Genomic DNA, 26088 nt, shown 5'->3' with positions numbered 1-26088 from the left:
GTGCTTAGATTTATGCTTGAGAAGTGTAATACTCAGGAGTGACAGACTGCATATTTGAACGTGAGATGAAACCTGATATTCAAAAATCAGATAAGAATATTACAAAAACAGCATTGTTACTTCTTTTTTAATTGATTGAAGGGGGGGGGGCCTTGCTTTGTTTTGGATTTTTTTTGCTGGAAGTTATTATGTAGCAATGGGTAAAAGCTGTAGGACAGGCTGGAAGCTAGGAAATGATTCGATAATTTCATGTTATTTTTCCAGAATATAACGCACATTTCAGTTAAATGTGCAACAGTAATGGAATTGCAGTTGACTCACCAGGAATCATACTAAAAATATAACTTAATTTAGTAATGATTGCGACCTCAAATGCACATGGTAGTTTGTGTGCTAGAATAATATTTTGCATTCAGTCTGCCCTGCCATAAATTTTGCTTAAGGTTTAAATTTGCCAATAACCATGTCGTGGTGTTTTTAATTGCACCCTGCACTTTGAACAGAGAGGTTAATGACCGTCTTTCATCATGAAGATCCTTTCCACTGCAGTAAGTCTCAACCTGTTGCCTTCAGCATGTTAGATGCTTTGTGGCTGTAGTGCAGGGCAACCTGCTCTATTTTAATCCTGTGGCCAAATTCTGCCTTGGCACAAGCAGGCAAATTTCACTAGAGTCAGCATAACCATTTATAGAAATAGTGGGTTTGGGCCATTAAAACCATGAGACCTATAATCAGCTTTCCCACAAATGAGGTGCTCTTCAGCTCTGTTATTATATAACTGAAAAGCATCTATGAGCTCTCAAAGATAAATTACTGCAATTTTCCTCCAGTTCAGGTATATCCTACCAATCGTTCGCCTAAAGTGGTTAAAAGGACTTTGCTTTTAAATAGTTTTTTTATGCCTGCTATTTCTGACATTTTAAAGGCTTAGCATAAATATTTCCTCTGCCAGTTTTAGGGAGTATGAGGAGTCCTATTCAAAACGGTGCTGTCAGGCAAAATTTGTAGATTCGCTAGGGCAAAATGTTTCAAAACTGCACAATTATAGAGTTACAGTAAAGCTACTAGTTAGCTATATGCTCATAAGATTTAAAAAACTGAGTTCTTTAAAGGCACAGATTGTTTTTCTGATTTTTTTTAATTTTAAAAAGGTTAATTTATAAGAGAGCGTAAAGACTATTTGTTCTATTCTCTTTTGTGGCGCGCTCAGCTCTATGTGCAATTATAAAAGTATGTTTTCTTAAGAACTACTGTTATATTCAGATATCCTTGAAAATGGATGCACTTCATGTCACAGCTCTGTTCTGTACAGCTTATGTAATAATTTTAAAAAACAGGAGGATATTGTGCAGGTGAGGAATGAGGAGATACGGTTATAAGTATTTTAAGTAATAAATTAAATATTTTTTGAAGCTAGCTACATTCCAATAATGCAGACTTGAAAGCATGCCCTCTCTCCTGAAATATTTGAGACAATGAACACGTTTGAAATCTATGTGGTAAATCAAAGCTTCAATTATACTGTTTCCTTAACAAAAAGCATGCTTAAACAGAGTTTTCAGAGTAAATCATCTTTTCCTATTTAAAGAAAACACTTCCAGCCTGCGGCATGGTTCCTAAATTTGAAACAAGTTGGTCTGCAAGGATCTCATGGCATCACTGCAAGGTGATGCACATCTGTGTGTCTCAGGAAGGTCCTGGGAAGCGAAGGTAAGCTCCCCCGAGGGTCTGGCCTCTGACTGCAATGGCATAAGGGGCCTGCCTGTTCTTTCCTGCCAAAAATGTTCTGGCAAGTCTGTAAGAGGTTTTCCTCCAGAATTAAACCAGGCTTTTCAGGTGGACATAAGCCCAGATTTGTAGTAAGAAAGTGGACAGACCTATGCCAAAAGAATTTCCAAGAATGATGCCAAGGAAAAATTAATAAAACATGATATAAATTCTGTCCCCCCCCCCCCCAAAAAAAAAAAATTAATAAATTTTAGGTATATTCACAAATTTTATTATGCTGCTTTACCAAAATATGTATTTTCCCAAGAAAGACTTGCAATGATTCACATATGCTATTCTGGTCCATACTGATTTTTGCTGTACATATAATTCTCCAGAGTTGTAAGTGCACTGCTAATCTAAGCCTCCTACAACCTTGTAAATTATCAAGCCTTGTATTATTCTGCACTGAAACAATTCATGACTGTCAGTGGGATTTATTCTTCATCTTCACAGTTTCTTTGTATATTTTATTTTTTTGATATTTATCTACCATATAAAAAGAAACAGTAAAGGAGACACTATATAGCTAGTACTACTCTGTAATGCAGACTACTAGATATTCCTTAGCTATTTTCATTTTATAGATGAAATTCGTTTATCCCCTGAAAAATCTGGGGGATATAGACATTTTTTAAAAAACAATATCTGTCCACAGATTTATTTACAAATGCACCTATCGGAAATGGAAAATACTCATGTGAATTACAAAACTGTACAGTTCGGGCATGTGACTGCTTCATTTTGGAAAGACACTCTGAAGTTGGAATTGTTGCAGTATCTAGAACGTTTTCTGTCCTAAATGCCTGTTTTTAAAAGACATAGGAATAGTTCTGCATTTCACAGAGGATTTTTTCCTTTTTGTAACACTGTACAGACATTTTTCAAGTGAACATTGCTCTAAACCAATGTTCAATGTTGTTTTTCTTGTATTTTCATGTGAATTCTGCAGAGATCTAAGTTTCTGCTAAAAGTTATTTTTGAATTGGTAAGAAATAATATTGTAAAGCTGAGACCATGCTTGTATCATGTTAGATGTTTAAGCTTACTGAGATTGCTTACACTTTTTTCTTTTTTGGGCAGGGGGAGAGGGAGGGTAGTCCAAAGTATGGTTTAAATTTGTAATCTGAGGGAGGAGAAGAATATTTAAATAATGAGGAAGGAACAGCAGATTAGCATAGTGATCTGCAGCTAGACAGACCTTGGAGGGCGGACAGAAAACAGGCGTGATTAAAAGGAAAGGCTAAAATTATGTCTCTTTCAACTATGTGTATGGGCGGGTACAGGATAAGTTCAATCTTGAGTCACACAAACATTTTAGCATAGACAGCAAAGGAAACTACTTTAGTAGGCAGGCTACTTCTTATGATGGACAAACTGAAAAGTGAATTTCTACATCAAAAGAAACGTTTTCCCAGAGAGCTAAAGCAGAACAGTCCAACTGCTGAAATCTGTGGAAAGTAGAAGAAAATTGACTTGTTTGTTTCCCGGTGGTTATTGCACAAATCGGTTTCCATACAGAATTAACAGATCTAACATGGTTTGAGTTCATAAAAGCGTTTGGCAAAAGAAACTGTGTTGTTAAAAAGTGACAGACTGTGATGAGGCAACATATCCAAAGATGGCCATGACTGCAGTTCCCTAACAGACAACTTTGTACTGTACTTTCTTTCCTCGTGTATCCTTTAACACAGGAGAGGACAGGTGGATATGTACCTTGTCCCTTCATGTTCTCATTAGCCAAATTTCAAAAGTCATTCTTCTGCTGCTATTTGAAAGAGGATTGTGCTAAACCCTTAAAATGACTTAGATTTGTAGTTTTAAATAAAAGTGGAAATTCTTAGACTTTGTTACTTTGATTTTTTTTATAGAGTAGAAGAAAATGAGCGTGGCATAACATTCTTTACCATATTTTTCATTGCAACAAAATAAGAATTCTGTTGCGAATTATAATATCCACTTTTGAAGAGGCTTCTTTTGATTGCATATTCTTCAACAGCAAATAACTCTGAAATCATATCACTCTAGAAAAGTGTTTTTTACAAGATAGCAAGCGTTTGAGGTATGGAGAAAGCCCTGACCTGTTGGTTAACTGTAGGCTGAGGCACTGTGGAGACCTTCAAAAAAGCAGTTAATGTGGAATCCCCATCATGCTGTGTTCAAAATCCCTTTTAAGAGTACAGGATATGTACCGAGCCTTAGCTGCAGATTCCTTTATAGATTTATACTTTGATTTTGCAACAAATGGCTTAATGATATCCCCATATATGAGAATTTAAAAATACGGGTACTTATGGATGTTTCTTACGCAGAGAGCACGTAAGCGCTGGAGCCTGTTTCTCAGAGTGACTGTGTAATATCCATCTCTGGAGACATTCAAAACTCCTTCAGACAAGGCTCTGAGCAACCTGGTCTAACTTTAAAGTTTGCTCTGGTTTTGAAATTGGACTGGATGACCTCCATATGTTTCCTCCAGCGCTGTTTTTTCTGTGATTGTGTCGGCCCCAAAGAGCTGGCTGGAAGTAACCAAAGTGATCATCTGGAAGAAACTGGCTTAGAAAGTTGCTGCCTGTCCAGCATCCATCAACAAAGGGAGTTTCGTTAATGGTTGGATAGCAATAGTAATACCTAGTTTAAACCTGAAATTCCCTGAAGATGATTTAAAGGTTGAGATTGTTAATATATATTTTCTAAACCACGTATTAAGCCTGGTTTTGCTCAGAAATTAATGTGCTGTGAGAGGTAGGTATCGATGCATGTGTACGCCATGCACTAGTTCAGATTTAGCAATCTGAAGAAACTTGTATTAGAATTCTCTCATGGATGCAGTGGTTCTGCGTGGTTCGGTCTTAATTTCTGAATTAGTCACAAGAAGATGAAGTGTATGTTTCTGTGTGTCTGAGTTTCCTTCATAAATGTGCAGACTGTGTTTCCGTCTCTCTCTGTTAACACTGAGTATCGTCTGAAGTCGTATCAAGCACCATTCTTTTTCCTGCTCTAAGGATGTCTGCTGTAAGTACACGAGTCTGTCCCTTACGGCTGTTCACCGAATGCTTTCCACAGTTGATTCAGTCTTCCCGACACAGCATACGTTCTTAATTGTGTTGTTTTGTGACTGAAATGAAAACACTGTGTTGCACCGTGTGTTGCTGTATCATTTGTACTGTATGTCACTATTATTGACAGCTGGAGCAGAAAGTGTAACTATCAGAATTTTCATTAGTTTTAGTTAATGAGACTATCAGCAATATTATAATTTAACACTCACTTGCTTCCTTGAGTTATTACGTAGTAATATCTTTGAACATAATCATGGCTTTTTTTCCCTTACTTAATACAAACATAAGAACGAGTGTTTTATCGCTCTAGCACTGATAGATAATGTCTCATTGTACTGGCTGTAGATGCTGTGGCCCATTGAATTCATAACATTAGTAGTATATTGAGTTGGTGATTGGATATGGGGTTTTTTTTGAGAGATAGATTATTACTATTACGTAGGAAGTATTTGGTCAGAAAAGACATTTTGGGGAGTTGTTTTTTGACTATAAGAAATATATCTTTTCCTTATTGAGTTTACTAATAAAACTAGCATAGAATATATTTTTGTCATACCAGTATATAAGGTTTGAGAAAAAGGGACCTTTGTGCGTTTGCCTGTGTTGAAAGATTGTGGAACATGTAAAGTTACGTTTCAGACGGTCACTTCTGGGTCCGTGTGTTTCAGTTGCAATTTCAGCATTTGTCACTAATATCTGACAATTGGAATTAATTTGCAAATATTACTGCTGCATTCCAGCAGCACTAGCAAACATCACTGTCTTGAAATCATGAGTGGAAAAGCTACCAGGAGATGCAATGTATTCTTTTTACAAATGGAAATCGTAGTAATTTCATTGCTGAAGTAACAGTAGATCTTATAGGATAATTTTTCATGAAAGTATTCATTTATTTTGCACTCTCATTTGCCTTGCAGAGAGTGAAAAGCACAAGTGCATAAGATAATCCCAAAGCCAGCTCATAAAATGCTCGGGCTAGAGGAAAGGTTGCGAATTTCAGTGATTAAATGACTACAGGCAGCAGCTCAGGCTCTTTACACGTACTGATGAACGCAAATAACTGGAATAAATAAATGTGAAATCTCAGCACCCAATTGCTTCCTGAGTCTCTTATTGCAGTGACTTGATTGACATGAAATCAGCTTCTGCCTGCTTCCTTAAGTTAGAAACTCTTTGCAAAGATTCAGTTACCTAGAAAACTTTACAACTCTAAGATCGTTATCTGGTATTTTATATTGTTTCTATCTATAGGAATATGTTTCTTGTATTTATTTATTTATTAGTGGTTCAGTAGATCCAGAAAAAGCAGCCAATGGCTGCTTTTGGTATTATTTTGCTATATTCCTAAAAGTCAGGCCTTTTCACAAGCAGATAAGCTTCCTTGTGTCTTCCCGATCCTGAAGAAATTACCGTCAAAGTCATCAAGAAGAATATAAAATGAGGAGGCCATGATAGGGATGGTTTAGGTTCGACTCTGCAATGAGACTGTGGAGTTGTCCGGTTTAGTTGCATGGAGTAAACTGCAGGGACTGTTAGGACATTACATGTGTCTGTCTGACAGATGGTATAACTGTTCTGTGTGGGTATTTTTTTTTTTACTTTTGGGTACTGTGTGAGTGCAGGTAGAGTAGGGAGAGAGGGGAGATTGCACCTTCTGGGAGAAGAGCAAAAGGTGCTGGAGAGGGAAACACGCTGGCTTGGGGGATGAGGACTTTGGGGCACGCCAAGAACATCTAACACTATCCGGTTGGCAGGCGCTGAGGAATAGGCACTTATAAAGACAAAAAAAAAAAAAAAAAGACTTTTTAAAGTTCATCTTTAGGAAGTCTAGTAAGCCACCAAAAAAAGATGCTGAATGTAGAGCAAGCCTGGAGGGCGTACCGGCCACTGGGGAGGTTTGTTCATAGTCCGTTTCATTTTGAGTCAGTCCCGCATGAAAGATCTGAATTGCCTTTTTCCAAATGTTACCTTATTCCAGTTGGGCCCTAACAAAACCTAGCATTAGAGACTGCAAGTCCTTTTGGTATTTGAAGTGTGCTCAGTTTAAGAAAGATGCGGGCAGATCCACCAGAAAATTTTATCCCATTTCAGGTCCTGTGAGAGCATCTTCGCTAATAATTTCTCTATTCAGTGCCCAAGGGCAGCAGTCAAAATTTGGGTGGCAGAGTACTAGGATAGAAATGAGGAGGGGTCAAGTGTGTTTTTAGCACAAAACCTGTTTCTTGGTTTATACTCTTTCATCAGAATCTTTCCATCACCTGCGGTGAGTCATTAACTGCAGCCCTACTCCCCCTTGCTCAGTGACTCATGCGTTGTTTTCTGCAAAATTGCATGGTTTCAGCAGAAGGAACGGTGAAAATCCCACATTCGGAGTAATCTGTAATTAAGGATCCTAGTGGTCTGTTAAACAGAAGACCAGGGTTAAAATCCAGTCGCAGAAGGGAGTTGAACGTTGCTTTTTTGCTCCTAGGCAGGTATTTTAACATTTAAATTCTATTTTCACCTCTCCCCTTCTCCATTCTCTTGCTTCCCTCTCTGCCTTGCCAGCCTTCCCCTCTGGATGCATTTCAAAAGGAAATGGCAGCAATCACTTCATTTTGAGTGGAGCTGATCTGATGGGCTTTTACCAAGAAAGCGTGTGTTCATGGGGAAGCTGGGTGAAAGTGTGCCTGTTCCGGGGCCCCACTCAGCCGTGGATGGGAGCTCAGCCAAGTGGCTCAGCCTTGCAAAGTACTTCTGCTTATGTACAAAAAAAAAAACGTGAAAAGGACCAAGCTGCAACTTTTACTAAGTTAAAGCGTCGCCGGGATGCAGTAGTCGCTAAACAAAGGGACATTCAAGGTAGTAGTTTTGATTTAGTGTCTGTGTTGTCTTTTGGGCGTGTGTGCCATTGGATTTGACTTGTGGTGGGTTGGATGAGACCAGATGACCTTCAAAGGTCCCTTCCAACCTAAATGAGTGATCTTGTACTGCATCCCTACCTGAAATCCTGATAAACTTAGGAAGGAAGTTTTGCCTAGGAAGAAAAGTAAAATTAAATGTTTCCTTTTTTCGTCCTGCTGTTCTTTACCTTGACAGAGCACTGTTCCTTGCTGCTCGGTTTTAACTGAAATAGTTGCTGTTTTGTTGATTGTTTGGCAAGGTCTATTTGAAATGGATCTTTATGGGGCATATGTTATAGAAATTATGCTACTGAATGGCTGGTATCTTGTTTTGCTAACTGACCCTCTGGAATCCTTGCCTACGATAAAGACATTGAGGCCATAGTGCAACGTTTTGTTTTTGTATAGTATCTTGCGTCTTGGGAATTTAATATGAGAATGTGTAAACAATTTGCCTTCTTTAAAAAGTATTCGGAAATGAGAATACTTGTTCTGCATGCTAACTTTAGATTTTCTGACAATTGTTTTGAGCAACTCAAACTTTTACTTTGATACCTACAATAGGTATAGGTTCTGTCCTGAGGGGTTATGATGCAAAGGAAAACAGTTTGGCCCAGACAAAGGCTTTTTCCTTCTATCTTCTGATATATTTCATTTTCCCCATAACTACAAATTCCTCCTCCTCAGGCTACCCCAGTTTTGCTACATCCTTTTGAATATGCATTTTATTAACTTTGCTGGGGACAACTTCCTTTTTTGTACCTTGGTAGTATAATTATATACAATTTTGATATTGCACAGTTCCTTTCATAATAATAGCTATATTCTGGCCATCTCATTGCTTATTTTTAGTATGCTTATACTAGTGAGCTGCAGCTCCCTTGAACGGGAGGTGAAGTTCTGGGAATGACAGTGCTTAGGTGAGAAGTGAGGTCTTTGACTGGCCAATGGCTTCATGCCGCTTGCAAGTCCTCAGGCGACTGTGTCTGCCCAACACTGGGTATGTGGCACCACCGCGAGACAAATGGGATAAATGTGGTCGTACTCACGATTATCATACTCTCTGATTCTTAACATGAAGTGATTCCTGCCATTCCTTTCAGAATAAGGTGTGGGAGGACTTTTTTGTCTTTCTGGAATTGCGGGGGGATTGTGGAAAAACAGTGGACAGGTGTCAGCATTTCAATGTTTTAGTTGGCACTCTCATTGCAAGATCTCCAGGAAGAATAGTAATAGCCTTCACTTGCAGGGGAACCAACCAGGTCAGGTAGAAAACAGTAGAAGCAACGGTTTGGTATGTGAATGAGCATCGATTTAAGGGCAAAGTCTGATCATACAGCTAAATTAATTCTACAGCAAAGATGAACCTCAAGATAGTCCGAGGCGAGCTTTTTCAGTCCACGTTTCTAAGTTTGTGTGGATAAGGCTGAGAGAGACAAAAACTCCAGAATTTTAATTGCTGAGAAAATATTTCCTTTCAGCAGAGAAATAGTTGCATATGACACATTACCTGTCCTGCCTGTGTCTGCAGTGCAGACAGAGAAACTTGTGATTCATAGCCCAGAACATCTTTAAAGCAGAGGCATCGTGTAGTGTGCAAAGACACCAGCTGTGTAAAATGTAGGTATTTTGGGTAAGTACAAGCCAATTTCGGTCCTTTAGGCAAGGTCAGAATGGTATAACTCTAAAAATAAATAAACAGATAATCTGGTAAGAAAATACTATCAAAATGTAAATAATTGAAGGTGAAATATAAGAAAATGTAAAACTTCCGCTGTTGCTGTACTGACAGCCACAAATGGCATTTGCAAAGGACTACAGGCATGTCAATGTATTCACATATTCCTTCTGATAGTACAAATCTTTTATGATACACAAATTTTTATCTTCAGACGTGTTATCGGCACTTTGACTTGTTGAAATTCACCTTTTACAGAAATGGAGGCAGTTAAAATAAAAGCATTATGTCTGCAGAGAAACACTATTAATAGAAAGTTTCAAGGTGACAACTAAATGTTTTGTTATTCAACCCAGAAGGAGGGCCTAAGCAAATAGAATCATTTTACTGTTTGATTAAAAAAGGCAATTACATGTTCTGCACCTTATCTTTAAAATGCATTAGTACCATTGGAAATTCTGTATTCAGCAGGGTTTATCACAGTGAAATAGTGGACAAATAAAAGATACCTCTGGAAACTACAGTGAGATTTGCTATAATTAGCCTGGCAGGTTAGTTAACGTTAAATTTAAACACTGAAATTTTAAATAACCTAAGCATTTTTCAGTTAAACCTTGGGTTAAATATCTGAGGATGAATTTGGCTCCTTTGTAGCTATTTGCATTTAGATATCCTATGAATAAATAATTAAATATATTATTTAGCAGGTTCTGGCCCTCTCTCTGATCTGTGCAGTGGGCACAAAACGCAATGAATTTATGGTTTATGAGTTTATAACCAAAAAGGGGTTAATGATGTATAGACAGTAAAATGTCTTCTTACTTTTTATGCTCAATCTAGAATTCCTTGCTGTAGCCTTCATAAAATTAGTGGATAAGTCTCCTGTGCTTTCGGATTTGAATATCACTGTTCTATGTATTTTCTGTGATAACTAATGCCGTGTCATCTGACACCAAGGCAGAGTGCGCTGTTATGGCTAATGAACTTTGCACTTTGTACGAGAAATAGGTTTCTCTGCATGTCCCAAAATTAAAAAAATAAATACTTGGAAATAATATTTTCAAATGGTATTAGAAGTGTGAAATGTATTTGAATCCGTAACCTGCAGCAACATTGCATATGCAGAACAACAGCTCTTTGCATTACTTAAGCTGCTGCAGAGTGAGTATCAGCAGAGCGAGCTGCAGACCCCACAGAGGGTCGGTATTGCCTGTATTGATTATTGATGCTTCAGGGACTACAGAAGAAAGCTAGAGAAGAGGAGAGTCGAAATGGCATTTTCAGAGATCCCTGAGAGTGCACAAGAGGAAGGATAAGGCAGAAAATACACGAGGTGAATTACTGGCTGTGTAATTGGTGAATATTTCTCTTTTGTACATCATCCGCTAGTGGGATCACTGGAAGAGAAGTGCAGGAAGAGGATACCTGTTCGTAGTAGATAGCAAACGTACTCTTCTGTCTGAAGATTGACTGGAACAGCCAAAAGAGGTTTAAGCAATGCAAGAGCAGAGGACTAAGAAGGCATGTAGAAAACACAATCAGTAAGATAAAGAAACTGAAGAAGTAGCAATTCAGTGACTTTATTATGAACGCTAATTGGAATAACAAGCAAAGAGAATGGAAAACTCCCATTTGTTGAAAGACACGTAATATAGTTGTGGTATTACCTAAATTTACGGTTTGCATAACTGGAATACGCTCTGGTTATCACCTGCCTAATGTGCAGAGTGAATACAAGTTCACACATATTATGTGACAATAAAGACATAATACCTAGTTTTACAGTAATTCATTCTAATGGTAGGATTGTAAATGCCTGTGGAACTAGTAAAATCCACAGAGATGAAAAGAATAGAGATGAAGAAATCTTACAGACCCATCCGTACATGAATATTTTTTACCGTATCTGAATCACTCTTTATTTAGAAAAAATACTTAGAAATATTGAAGTTCCTTCTGGTCACTCCAAATAGAAATGGAATAGTGGCAAAAAGATCAGCAGGTTGGCGGGCTTGTTTTATGAGTAATACTCATAAAACTCATGAGTAACTTGCATGGTGAGAAAATTGCCATTTTTCACATAGCAGAATAGGAAACATCATGTGGCAGCGCTACCTTTCATCTTTATTAAACAATGCCTCTTTGGAAGTATTTCAGCAAATACTAGAAGAAATGAAATGAAATGGCCACTCTTTGGTGTGTTTAGAGGATAATTTTCCCCAGTAAAAGCGTATACTATAATTACCAGCGCTCTGACTCAGGCCGCGGTCAGGTTCCAGGGGCGTAAGCCTGCAAATTGCATACTGGAAAGGGAGCTTGTTTCTGGCTGTGCCAGGCATCTCTGGCGCCTGTGACTTCAACCTTACGTCCCCGGCAGATTCAGGGTGCCGAGTGGGGAGCCGGGGACACCCGGGTGCTGTGGGGCGGCAAGGTCCCCGTAGGTGACACTGGGGCTCAGCAGCCCTGCTCTTTTTGGCAGCCCGAGCCCAGCCCGGCTGCAAATCCCCTCTTCCTTGCAGTAGCTGGGGCACTCCGGGCAGGCGGGATCTACCCTATAGCGGGATAGGAGGATCGCTGTCGAACCAGTGTAAGAGTGGTTAAATCAAATGGTGGTTGTTTTTTTTTTTAATAAGTATCCAGATATTTTTGTACAGACCTGAAGGTAACCGATATTTATATGAATATGCATGATTTCCAAATATGCTAGCTTTTGTTTTTAGTCTTAGGGGGCTTTTAAAATTGTCTCCTGACTTCTTGAAGAATTAAACAGCAAGCTAAAAATATTATTAATAATGATTAGTGCATTGGCTATTTATTATACGAACCATTGTTAGGAATTCCATTTTAGTTAATATGTATAAGAAACTTCCTTAGATTTGCCTTTTGTAATTCCATCTCAGTGAATAGCCCATTATTTAAAAATCCTATTAAAGAAAGGCTTTGTGGGAAAAACTTGGTTGTATCGTCTTGATCAAGAGCGTATTGATCCTTCCCCAGAAGTTTTCATATTACATTTCGGATTGCCTCATTTTAAAAAGAAAAAAATTATCTGAAACTCAGCATTATCCATAGTTTTTGCACTAGTAATATTTGACAGCTATGGAATTACTACCCAAACAGCAGAAGACTTGTATTTCAATTAAAACCTCTAAAGTAGAAGCCACATTTTAGCTACTGCTGATGTATTCTTATCAGTTACTAGAGCTTTCTGCTAACTCTTAATCAGTTTGCGCTTTCTGCACTTTCCTATTTATGGGAGCTATTCACAGGATAAAGAAGGGAGGATGATACATAAAAAGAATTTTGCATCTCTAATCTCTATTGTAGAAAATCCTTGCATACAAGATAATTCCCTTTATTAATAAGTACATAGTTTGACTTCAGCCCACAGGCAGGAGAGAAGGTTCGCTTTTTTGGTTGCTGTCTTTAGCTCTACTGCTAGGTTTCCATTAAAGTTAGAAACACAACAAATGCAGCCAACACAGCACTGGTCTTAGAGTCTGCATAGTGCAAGACATCAAAAAGTGAAGGGAAGGCAACAATTTCATTTCTCCACTATCCTCAGCCTCTGAGGTGGCGATTAGGCTGCGTTATTCTAAGCGACACAAGCCAGCAGGACCCAAAGCGGCTGCCTGTGCCCATCCTATTTAATTCTAGCTCTGGAAGGAAAGCCAGGATATTTTGACTCAAGCATAAAGTAAAATGCGGATTGTGTATTTGTGTGGCCAAAATGAAAAACTGCAAACTGTCATTCTGTTCAGCATTTAGATATTCCAGCTGACACAAATCCAATTGTTTTATTTCATCCACTCGTAAATAAAGCATGGGGCAGATGTGCTAGACTTACAGATTGCTGAGGAAGGAGCTGGTGGCTGTCAACTGTTCTTCTTTTGCCCTCCGATACTGGAGAGAGGAGAAGCCCAAACTGAGTTGCATCCTCTGCCTGAGGCGTTTTGAACTCACGACTTCCCTGGTGCCCTAAGGGTACGTTACGTTTGCAGACCGAGCGGTGTGGCTGCAGCCTGCTTATGGCTGCGCCTCTAGCTTCTGTGATGTCCCGCAGCGAGAGAGGAGAGCGTGTGTGCTGCAGTAGCTTTTGTGTTTTGGAAAAGTCGTACGTACCACATTGAGGAGGACAGAGCCTGTTCCTTTCTCATCTACCTTACCTATGCCTGAGGGATGGACTGAGCTCCTTCTCTGCAGCCTCCACAGGTGCATGTCCTCTCTGGTTTATCTGACGGCCAAGGGTTCAGTGCCAAGGGCAGTCCCTTGTTTGGGAGCATCACGCTTACAACCTCCCCTTGCCCAGCGCTCCCGGCAAGGCTCCTGCAGGCTCCCTGTGCCAACGCGGCTGGCCAGGTCTGGCCTTGTGCCAGCTCTCCCCGGCTGCCAAGCAGCCACAAAAAGTCCAACGTCACTGAACAAAAGCCTTAGCCAAGTCCTGTCCTACCTGTCCCTCTTGCTCAGGTCCCTCCCCAGCAGCTGATTTTTCCCAAGCCAGAGCGGGATGAAGTGTTCTGACTCTGTTGATGAGAAGGATGAAGTTTTCCAACTCTCTTCATCTTCCCCTCCTTACCGCCCTTCCCACCCGTGGAAGGCAAGCTCTGTTGCTGTTCATTGCAGCGGTGAAGGCCAGCTGAGCCTCGGTTCATCTGCTCTCTGTTGGCATGTGTTTAGACATTCCTAAAAATAGTCTAGAATTCGGTTCTCAGAGAAAAATAAGTTTGCAATTATATTAAGACTTTTAATAGAAGATTGCGGGAGGATACAGCTAGCAATTTGCCATTCAGCCTGTGCTCTGTGTTGGTGGGAGGAGTGGTAAAGCGTCACTCGAAATGGGAGCTGGCCTTGTGGAAGAAAGCCTCTCAGCTGCAAGCTGTCAGCTTGTCATTTGTCCATTACGTACTGCACAGGTTTGACATGGTGCGTGAAGATTTTGTTATGTGGCAATGAGCTTTCAGCCTGCCTGATTTACAGTTGCGATAAGCGCAGTGGTTTATATCCCTGCAGTGCTAGGACCTTTTTATTTTTCTTTGTGCTTTTCAGTTTACTCGTTGCCTTATTAAACAACATGGGTAAAAAAATTCACAGAGGTAAATTTAAAATCATTGCTTTTGCTGATGCATACTCATTGATGTTTTGTTTTTTCATTTAGGGAACACATTTTGTAAATTAAGTATTTATTTGTAAACAGTAAGCATGTACTTCTAATTATTGATGCAGATGATTGTTTTTTTTTTTTTTTATCCCACTGTATTGTCCCAGGACATGTTTGTCGCTAGGAAACATGATAAATATCAGAAATAATTAAATATTAGAGTTAGGAAAAGCAAGCTGTTCCAATTTCCTTCAGCTGGAAGTTTTCAGACCTCTTTTGACTAGGGACATATGTTCTTTTAGGCATTCAGAGTTAAAATGCTCTTAAATATTTTTAAGAGATTTGATATAAAGGGTGAATTCATTTTTTTAATATTAACTTTAAAGGCAAGTTTCATCTGACCCAAATTTGGCATTGCTTGTTTGGTTTACAAAGGAAATACAAAGCCATTTTATTTTTCATTGCCGTTGTCATCTGCTAAGAATCCCAAACGAATACTCAGCCTCTCCATCAGCCTAACGCGCGATTCTCTGCTCTGAAAAAATTAGCAGAACGCATTGTGACTCGAGCTGAGCTGATTTTCAAATATTTGCAAGGGGATTATCTGAATTACAGATGAAGCAGGTTTGCCTTCCTCTTTCACTCCTGCTTAGATCGCTGCGTCGCCTAGTGCTTAGTGCAAGGTCCGTGCTGTCTTCACCAGGTCCTGCTTTGTTCACTCATGTCTAAAATTGTGTCTGTTCTCTACAGAAGACTCCAGAAGGTTTATCAAAAAATGAATTAATGTTCCGATGACCTAATTTACATAGATTTTATATTGCATTTTTTGTTTTCTTACATCTGCTTTACTGCACCATCAGGGTAACTAAGAACCCACTGTGTAAATTCCTTAAACCAGTTTCAGTGTAGTGACCATATTGCTGCTTTTCACAAAATATATTTAATTCTCCCATTGTCATATTTCTCTTTCAAACAACAGTCTCATGTCTGTGGCTGTTGGACTGCTGATACGTGATCAGTTCCTTAGATGATTGCTATTATTGTTCTGTCTAAATGAATATTTATGCTTATATTTTGGAAATTTTAGTATTAAAAGGATAGAAGGAACACAGGAAAAGCTATAATTATGAGAAATCAAAGATAATCTACTTTTAGGGCCTTTTTTTTATTCCTTTCTGATAGATAGGAGGCAATTTATTGTCTTCTGGTGCTCCTTCTCGAACTCTTCCTCTCTGTCTTCCAGGCTCTGACAGAGATGGCAGCCACAGCTTCTAGGAGATTCCTCGTGTCTTTCCAGTTTTATTTATTGTATTGCTTCTTCCTCTTACCCTGTTCGTTCCATGGAAAGGAAGGAGGGACCTGGAAGACACGGGGGACACACTGACACCTCTCAGAGTATCTGCAGAAGCATCGAAACAACAATTTCCAATGACTCTAAGAGAAGACATCACCTTCTAATGCAAGGTAATGGCAGCAAACCTGGGTCTGTGTTAGGCCTTGGAATTACGTGAGGAGTTAGTTGGTTTGAACACCAAAAATAGAAAGTTTAGAGACTATAGGATACAGTTTAAAGAACAGCAGCGGGTAAGACTGGACAGATAAACTCAGGAAACCTGGGCATTAACTGTAACCGTAGACATTTGAAGGTTGGTGTGCAAGTATTCAGCATTAAGTGCTTTCTTCTAACAATTTTGACTTGCTCAGCAAAAAGCAAATCATTTCTCAGTGCATGGATACAGAAACAAATATCTACAACAGGACGGGTAGAAAGTCCATCCTACTTTTAAAAAATCTTGTTTATCAGTAGTTTTGGCCTTCTGTCCTGTGCAGAGGAGGAAATGCTTGAAGATGTATATCAAATGTGCAGAGTACCGTCTGTGACTTACTTTGAAGAGCTGCATGCTCTCTTAGTTTGAAGTCTGGTTTGGAAAACAACTTTGATTCAGTGGGCATAGAGTAGGTTTAAGAGTTCAAACATAATTCAACTGCAGATAGCCCAGAGCACATCCCACCACTATGATTGCAATCAGGATTTTGCAACAGGCTTTCTTATATATCTGACTATCAATCAGAGTTATTTAGATAGATAGATCCATAGTTTTTATTTTGTTTTTCGACTTCAAAGCAGTCCGTCCCTTTGGTGAAGAGCACACAGAATTGCTGGCACAATAGTTTGTGGTATTTTACTGGCAAGGTAAACACTATATCTGAGGCCTATGCATAAGATGCAAAGCACTGGATTGCACATTTTGCTAGTAACCTTTTCCTGAGTAAAATTAGCAGAAGAGCTTAATGGGGATGTATTTGACTGCTGACCTTTTTTTATTGTCCAGAGTATCTTTTTTGTTAAGCAAATCGTTCAAAGCCAGACAAGTGTGGATGCTTGTTTTGAGGCAGGCATGGTCAGCCAGGTTCAGTCACCAGCAAAGGTTTCAGGATTGCAAATGTTGATACTGAATTTAAAAAAAAATCCAGTTCATTGAACTGGACGTTTGTTGCAAGTCAAGCCTTTGAGCGTATCGATGGACATTATGAAAGGTCTGCTGCTGAGGTGATTTATGGCTTTGAAGTTTTCCTGTAATAATGAAAGGGATCTGGAACTGGGAGAGGCAGTTGCCTGTATAATCATCCCCTTTTCCTGCTGCGGTTCCCCACATGCTACTAGTTCTTTATTACCTTTTTATACCCATTGATTTCCGTAGGGTGCTCTGTGCTGAAGACAGAGAGAAATTAAGTTCCTTAAAGAATAAGCAGAGGTAGACCTTTCTGCTGAGCCTGTGCTGCTCGATTGTCCCGTTTGGTTGTATGTATCATTAGGCATCATTAGAGGAAAAAAGTATGACCGCTAAAATTTTCAAGAGATACTATTTCATTCAACTCTAGACTTTTTGGCTAATGGCTAAAATGGGCTGCAGGAGTAAATTGACCTATGGCAGATCTGTAAAATGAGAAGACTAGGTGGAAGGTTGAAAGCCTGTATTCAAACCTAGACCTTCATTTTCTTTGCTTTTTCCAGAGGTGCCCCAAAATGGTATGTTTTGTTTTAGATGTAATGTTATCTCATACTAACATAGCAAAATTCTGAAAACTCATTTTTAGGATTACTCAAAATAAATAAAAAAGCGTTATTTTGGGTGCTTAAGAAAAAGATTAATTGTGCTTGTCCTTGATATCTGCCTTTTAAGCATCAGTCACATATGGTTTGTTAATTCTGAGTGATGGATAAGTGGGAGCAAGACAGCTAATAAAGAGGCAGGTTTTAAAAGAGGATGCACAATAGCATCTCCAGTTTTATATAGAGTTATTAGAAGAAAAATGTAGAAACAAAACTTTACATCCATCAGAATGAAAGTTCACACTGAATCATAGAATATTTTCTAAATTTTTAGGTTCTTGTATTCTATATGTCTATTTTTATAATCTAGAAAGTCAGCAAATTGTAACAGAGATGTAACTTTTAACAAATCAGATCTATTTACCAAGGCTTACATTAATTGATTTTGTACATTCCCAGAAAATATGTAGCACTAGCCATAAGGAGATTCTTTAATTCTTGTTCTTCAATGTAAATGGCATATCAGGTTCTCTCTTGCATATGTATATTGTTGCTCTGAGTACAAACCATATGCAGATGCTAGGTCATTTACTGATGATTAGCCATGACTTTTTTTTTTTTCCCACCATCCAATCTAAGGTTATATCCAGTTATGTTTCCAGAACATCTCGTTTTCTATTCAATTTCTTCTTGATATGATGCTTTCCTTGGAAACTCTACAGCGGAGCAAGCAGGTTAAGTCTTGGTAATTTCACGTGCAGAAATTTGAATATGTTTTTCAGTATGTCATGCCAGTGGTCAAGAAGTCTTCCAGGAGGCTGCTGGAGCACAGGGGCTTGCAGTAGGCACCACCCCATTGCTGCATGGCCTTTTTTGGATGAAAAAATGTGAATTTAAAGATATGGTATTGAATAACCGGTACACTGCAGCATGGGTGTCACCTTCTAGTTACTCTGACGTGTTTGGGAAGAGCAGGATACTGCAGTTTCAGTAATCTCCATATCTCTGCTGGCAGTCAAATTCATTTTTAATCTTCTGTGGTGAAATATTTGCACCAGGTGATAAAGGAAAAAGCAAATCCTGTAAACCATTTGTTAGCAAACAGAAAGGTGTCGGCTAGAATCATAAATTATTTCATCCATCAACAGACAAACCTGCAAAAAGGCTAAACCAAAGTACTTACAGATATTTTCTGATGTCTTTTAAATTTTTCTGGCTGGAAAAGTCTAATCCTACAAGGTTGCTGCCTAGCTCAAGTGATAAGAAATAGATGAAAGATCAGTAAATGTCAAAAAGAGCAGAAATATTGATAGTTATGTTATCTTATACATGGCTCCTTTCACCCATATACATTTTTTAAAAATAAGCAAGTGGAGGGCTGCCAGTTCACTGATGAGCCATCCTTCCTAGCTCCAGGCTGAAGAAAAAAAGGTTACACCTGTCAACTGGAAGACGTATTCCACAGAGAATGGTTTTCAAACCAGTCACATGTCACTTCAAGACATGTAATTGTGCAAAAAACTCTAAACTCTGAAAATTAAAACAAAAAAACCCGAAAGACATTAAGAGTAGATGCAAGTCCTTTAAAACATTTAATTATTCTATATAAATTTTTCATGTGTCTGGAGAAGAATGTCAATTTCAGCGAGTGATAAAGGTTTCTACCAGTGGCATGGAGATTATGCCCTGTACTCAAAGAAAGCAAAGATATACGTTGAAAGTATTCAAGTCTCATCGAACACTGAATATCAGGAATCAGTAAATTAATCTTATTATTCTGTATTCACTGAGTATAGAGGTTTGTTATAAATATGACCCTCTGATTTTCTGTGATATAGTCAGCTTCAGGAATTGATTGATTTGGAAAGTAAACCATTGGAAACCTTAATGTTGACAGAATAAACAAAGCATTGGCACATACGGGAGGTTTAAGTCTAAGACTTTCCATCTCTCTGCTTGAGTTTTTGAAAACAGCTAGGCACTTTTAGTAAACGGAAGGCAATGATAGCAAAGACCTTAGTTTAGCCTAAGTAGCAATAGGCATTGGTAGGAAACTTTGGACAAGAAATTCTTTGGCAGCTCATCACAAAATACCAAGCCACTTAATATCCTTGTTTCATTATTTGCTTGCTGTGGTCTCGCGTGTGTTAAGCTCGATAGCTAAACTTTCTAGCCAGTTCCCTAAGCATATTAGCAGCTAACATTTCACTAATCTTTTGAAGCATAAAATTACTTCTGTTAGATACTTAGCTGTCTTCTGCATTTCTTTCTTTTCCTAATCTTCATTCTGCCTCCATTTGACACGGATGTGCATTCAAGTTAATTAATGAAACTTACTTTGCCTCAGCATGAAAAGGAGGGCAAAAAGTAAGGGCAGAAAGGTTAAAACAGCACCACACTTTATCTGGTTCTTATGCTTAGAGACACGTAGTTTTAAAGAGCTGCAGGAAGGGTGCCTGGGTTTCCTGGATCACGACTTCTTCCGTATTTCCTGTAGGAGCTTCTCTTTATGCATCTGAGATACAGAGCATCAGTCAGGGAAAGGGACTGTAGGCCTCAGGTTTGCCTGCCCATACATTGCCACAACCTCCAATACCCAGCCAAAAGGATGCTGCAAGAAGCAAATTTTTGTTCACTAGTAGGGATGTAGGGGATTTTGTTTGTTTGTTTGTTTGTTTGTTTCAAAAGAACTGAGAGTCCATAACATGTATCAGAACTCTCTTGTTCTAGTCTTTGTGTTTGTATGTTTACTGTTTGGAGTATCTACGTTCTGAATAGACAAGGCAAAAATCTGTGGAGAGCGGAAGGGATAGAAAGTAAAATAAAACACCAATAACTTGTGATGTGTTTAGATTAGTTGAATTGCCTGGGTCACACAGGAAATGTGCAGTCGAGCCAGAAAGTGAACCCAAATTTCCTTTTACCCAATTAAGTGCCTCAAATGCTTTTTTCTAGCTTTATTCTTTCATTATTGTCCAGTGAACATTTGGTATAAACTGTTTCAATAATCCTCAAAAAAATCACTCAAAGAATATTTGCTATATTAAAAGATCTTATGGATAAATGATTGTTATCTTTTGTTTGAGTACCATCATTGGACATTGCAGTGGCTGTCAATACATCAAATTAATTTCCATAGTATCACCAGCAGATCTTTTCTAGGGACATATCTAAGGTGAAGAGCAACTTCTTCTATATAGACAGACCCAATCTAGTTTTAACCTCAGCAGCTCAGCTACTGCTATTGATACAACTGCAATGGCCCCTTGAACTGTGGCTTTGGATGGGACCAGGCAAACTGCAATATGCCTATTTGCAGCCTGGTGGATATCGTCCAGTATCTGTCCTGTGCTCAGCTCTTTCTAGTAGAAGAGAGAGAGTTTTAGTGAGTACTTGTTTCATGAAAGATATATTGTAACATATCCAAAAACTAACTAAAAAAAAAAAAAAGAATTTAGCTTCCTAGGAATGTAATCACCTGTGACATAAGTAGTTCTATCTTCAGATGTGCTTTGTGGTGTTGCACAAAATTGTTTTCCAACCTCTAAGGGGATGAGTGAATGAAAACATGAGTGAAAGGCAGGAGGGTCATGTCAGTAAAATGACCAGATAAAAATATTTCATAAGGTTGAAGATGCTGAACAGAAAGGATCTCAACCAAAAATACGTCTGAGAAATTTGCAAGTTGCTTGTTTATACAACCTTTCTGTACAAGCCACAGAGAAAGATCTTCTCTAGTAAATTTTACCTATACTCGAGGAGGTGCTTCTGACCAAAGGGAGCAAGGCTGCCAAAGTTTCCTAGGATGCATCATCAGAACTTGCCTTGTTTTTCCCTCAACTTTTTCCAATGCTATTCTTTCCCCTTTGAGCATTTTTCAGCCTGAGTTTTGATGTTTTGGGCAGTGATTGTGACAATCCCTAATGTAGACTTCCATGGTGTCAGGATATCACCTGGTAGCTTTGGTTGCCTAGATTTCAGCTGTGCTGGAAACCAGTGATATCAAGAAAAAAGGCTTAATTTCCTGTTGTTAGTCCCACAGATTGCTTTTCTCAAGTCTGAACTGTTTGGGACATTACTGAGAAAGCACTACAGCAATTTGGCCAACAGTTCATAAGTAATAAGCATAGGAAATTTTGTGAGTGTCATACATGGACAAGCACAATGCCCCTTACATTCGTTGCATGGTGCTTTTGTTGCCATTGTTGTAGAGTAGTTCCCAGAGCCAATAGTCTGATGGTCTATGTTTTGTTGTGTGAACGCACAAAGACATTAAACTTGTACAAATGCATTATTTAAGCTGTATGACTTCAGCTGGGAAATGCTATCTGGGGTATTTGATACATTCTTCCTTCATATCCTCTCGGAGATCGTTTGCAGGTTTCTATTTGGAAATAGTTCTCTTGTAATAGAACTGTTTTTTAGAGAAAGCCCTAGAAATACTAACGCTGGAACAATGTAGGACTAGGTGATAACTTAATTGCGTTAGAAAAGTGTTTCTAGGAGAGATTAGCAAGATGATGATAGTAGTGTAGAAGAGGAGCTAATACATGCTGTCTACGTGTGATTGGGTTACAGTGTATAAAAGAAGACAGTCTGAAATTGTATAAATGTAGCTATTTTAATGCTATGTGCCTTGTCAGAGTCTCTTTCAAAGCTATAAAAGAAACAACTTTCAATAAGCAATTGGGAGTTCTTGTTTGCATATTGGCATACAAATCATATACAGACTGAAACAGTAGGATAAGGCTATTACACGTGAATCAGTACTCTGAATCTTCTGAGGAGAAACCTGGAAGAGCTACAAAAAAAGGGCAGCAGTGGGTTTGTTAATGTTCTGTGTTGTTGAGATTCGGTCATGAAAGTTTTTATAGAGAAAGATGTCTCAACAGTACTGCACCACAGAACACAAAAATGTAAACATTGATGTATATAGTTAATACGTTGTAGGAGAAGTATAATGTTTGGTAAAAACATTGTTCTTGCATTTGGCGGAGTTGCTGTAGTCAGAAAAACATGCAAAATTCTGTCTGAAATGTTCTAGCTTCTGGCTAAAATTACGTATTTTCTTTAATCTGCTATTTAAATTTCTGTCTACAAAAAAAGATATCAAAGGTCATGGACATGAAGAATAAAAAAAAGCTCTGCAAAAATGTTCCCCTCAATACTGTTGCTTCTATTGAAAGAATGGGCATATTAATACATCTATTTTGAAAGGAACAAGAAAAAGTAATTTTGATAAAACAGTATATCTGAATCTAAACATTTCTATAGCTTTGAAGTATAACTGAGTAGCTGAAAGAGATACCACTATTATTTAGCAATACCTGGAAAATATGTACCTTAGGTTTAGGAGGATTTACTACTAAATGATTTTTTTTTGATAGGAACGCTTCTTTTCCTCTTATATATGTGAATGCAACTAATAGTTTGGCTTGTGCTCTGACTGCTGCTGTGCTTATGCCAGGTAAGAGCGTACATCAAAATGATCTTGTCTGTGCTAAAATGATCCAGATAACAGAGGATTTTAAATAAGGTAGTCTTTCAGGTGCTTTTATCAGGCTCTTCAGATGATTCAGAATTTATATAGCTTAATCCTAATCAAGGAAATTTCTCTCTCTCAACTGAATGTGAAGCTGATTTGCTAAATATTTTCCTCACTTGTTCTTGATAACTGGGATTAGAACCAGCATAGGAAGTGGCATCTAAAACATCCTTTTTTGTGATCGTTGGCAGGCATCACTGCAATCATCAGTTAAAGGTTGATAAATGTTTTCTGTTTTATTTGTTTGATATCTTCCTATCATACCATTATAGAATAAAACTGCATTTGTTGTTCTTAAATATTGTAATTTGAACCCGAATGAATATCCCTGTACTTTAAAACAAAATTTATTGTTTATTCAGCTAAGCTGGAATAAATTGTTCCCTTCCTATACTTAGTCTGTACTTTGCTTCAGAACAGAAGATACACTTGAAATTCGGTGAAACTTGCCCGTTATTTTCAACAACCTCGCTTCGTCTAGTAGAAGATATCACCTGCTCCTATGAACTTCTCCCATTCTGGGCCAAACCTCTGAATCCCCGTTCATTTTATGTGAACCAGCGTATGCAAAGTAATGTCCTAGGTCTAAGGGGAAAGGCTGGTTCCCTCCTGCGGCCTTCTCCCCCAGTATATGTCCTCCACAGCTGTCTGTGGTCACGGCCCTTTGGAGGAGGATCTCCTTGCACTGGACCCCTGGCCAGTTTTTTAGAAAACCATATGACAAACTGAATGAAAGCAAAGGGAGTAGGTGTATCTGGGGTAATACCGCCATAGAGTTAAAATGAACCTGAGAGGAGTAGGTATCTGTTTTTGAATGGGAAAACAATGATATTGGTTTCTCTGGGTGTCTGTTTTTTGAAACTAAAGAGTGATGCTGTGAAAGGAAGAGAATGGCCCAGTGGTGCTGACAAAAGGGAGGGGACGAACACAAGTGGTCTCCTGTGTACTGTCTGAGCTCTCGCTCCCTATTTAGGTCCCTTGTTTTAGACTATGTGGATATTGGCAGGTGTGGTGTGACAAAGGGATATTTCATGATGAGTTAAATATAGTGATTTGAATATAAAGGCTCCTTGTCAAAATACTAAAAACTGTAGACTTAAAAACCAGACATTTCAGAATGGGAATCTGTAATTAGTAGACGCATTTTTAAGTGACTGGCCTACCTTGTTCATCTGTACAATAACGGATTCATAATAAAGGATTTGTGGAGCTGGAAAGAACTGCTTATTCTGTTTTTCATGCAGGCGTTCCTCACCTTCTGAATTCTTCCCTCAGCAAGCTTAATAGTAATCTTCCAATCTGAACAAAATATGTATTAATATGAAGAAGTCCATCAAACTTTTCACAGCAGTGCAATTTGCGCTTTCTAGTAGAGATATCATTAAGAAACACAAGACGGACTTTTCTTCTTGGGTGGAACATTGAGGGAATTAAGGTGGATGTCGTATGGCTTTAGGAAGGGGAATGAATTGTATTGCGTAGGTTGATGTTTGAATTAGAGAGATGCTGGAGGAGTACGGGTATAGCTGGTATACTTTTTATGGTTTTTATGAGCATGAAGTTGAGAATGCTTATGAATTGCAGCCCAGATAAAAAGAGAAAGGTTGTTGTGAGTTTCATGCCTACAGGTATTCAGTATTGTTCTGAACAAGTTTGAGGCAACTGTTTCCTGACAGAGAATAAATGTTGCTTATATTATGTATTTCTCTTTTGATTATTATTATTACTTTTATATGTGTGTTTGTTGTATAATAGCTATCCTGTTTCATGAGCTTTCAGATGAATTCAAGGGCAGCACCATCGTTTTCTGTGGTTTTTATGAGGTATTAACTTGCACGAATCATTAGTCCAAGATGTAATTGAAGCCAGAGACTGTGACAGCTGAAAAAGGGTTGTGTGTTTCTAGTGGTATGAAAACTGTCCTCAGTTAAAAAAAAATATGCAGCTAAAAGAATGTATAGGATACTCATCTTTTTGATTAATGATGCGAGCCAAACCCTAAATAGGTTGATTAGGAAGAAATTTCCCCTCCCGGCCAATTTTATCATAAACTTATTATACCGTATCCGTTAGAGACAGAATGCTGGGCTACACTGGGCCACTGTTACATTCCTGAATGGTAATTAAGTTTCTATGAATAATTGATATTTTATGTTAGTTGTGGGGAAAAAATAAAAGAAGGTTCCCAGCATACCAGCTTCCGATCCTATTTTTTTGGTATCAAAGTGAAATGCTGCCCTTCTCCTTTACTATTTTTATCAAAATGAAGCATTCCAGTCAATATGAAATAAGAAAAAATGCATATGAAGGGCTAGATTCATAAAACTGAAGGCAAAGAAGTAATTATCTTCCCCCTTGCAGTAGGTAGCTCTGTGTATAAATCACCTACACTGAAAGAGGAAGTTTTTTTCTCAGGAGATGTGAATTACGTTATTTAACCGACGTTAGCGCCATAGCTACCGTAAGGTAACTATCCCAAGGCTTCTCCTCTTGATGCTGTTTTATTTTGTCTAGTAAATAGAGTGAGTAAATTCAGTGAGCCAGTGAACCTCGGCACTGGGTTGGAGCATTACTCTCTCTTGCTGTCTCAAGGACTATTTCAGAGTGTTCTACAGATGAAAAAGGTTTCACAGGAGGGAGTGTGGAAGACCCAAGTCAAATGTAATATAGTGTTACAGTGATTAGGAAACACATCTGTCAGGTGAGAAACTCCTGCTGAAATTCATTATTTACTTTGAAGATGGTGATTAGAATCCAGGTTTCCAGGATAAATTAGACTTGAATTTTTAGAAACTTTCTCAAATGCTTAGCGTTTTGCTCTTTGTCAGTAAAGATCTCAGGAACTCCTGTTTCACCTTACAAGCTAAGGCAGATTGCTAAGCCAAATCGTTGCATTAGGTAGGTTCATGAGGGTAACCATGCATCAACTCATCCATTCCAAGACCCTCATTACTCTGAGGCATAAGGTATTAATGATCAGTTCCTCAGGTGATATAATCTGATG

The 26088-nt window shown here is 38.5% G+C and overlaps 1 protein-coding gene across 5 annotated transcripts in view; it reads left to right on the top strand.

Annotated features, from left to right (window-relative positions):
* The window catches only part of LOC138064267 (protein Largen-like), a 157812-nt gene that overhangs the window by 129521 nt on the left and 2203 nt on the right, over positions 1 to 26088 (top strand). For 2 of the 5 annotated variants that reach the window (XM_068926000.1, XM_068925999.1), the window contains one exon: positions 15728 to 15948. The exons of 1 other annotated variant lie outside the window; for it this stretch is intronic. The gene's annotated coding sequence lies outside the window, so the exon portion shown is untranslated. The remainder of the gene's footprint in view (positions 1 to 15727; positions 15949 to 26088) is intronic. 2 more of the 5 variants (XM_068926002.1, XM_068926001.1) reach the window with 1 other exon arrangement.

Source organism: Struthio camelus, chromosome W (assembly GCF_040807025.1).
Source record: "Struthio camelus isolate bStrCam1 chromosome W, bStrCam1.hap1, whole genome shotgun sequence".
NCBI lineage: Eukaryota > Metazoa > Chordata > Aves > Struthioniformes > Struthionidae > Struthio > Struthio camelus.
The sequence above is the reverse complement of the archived record's forward strand: the minus strand, read 5'-3'. Positions and strand labels throughout refer to the sequence as shown.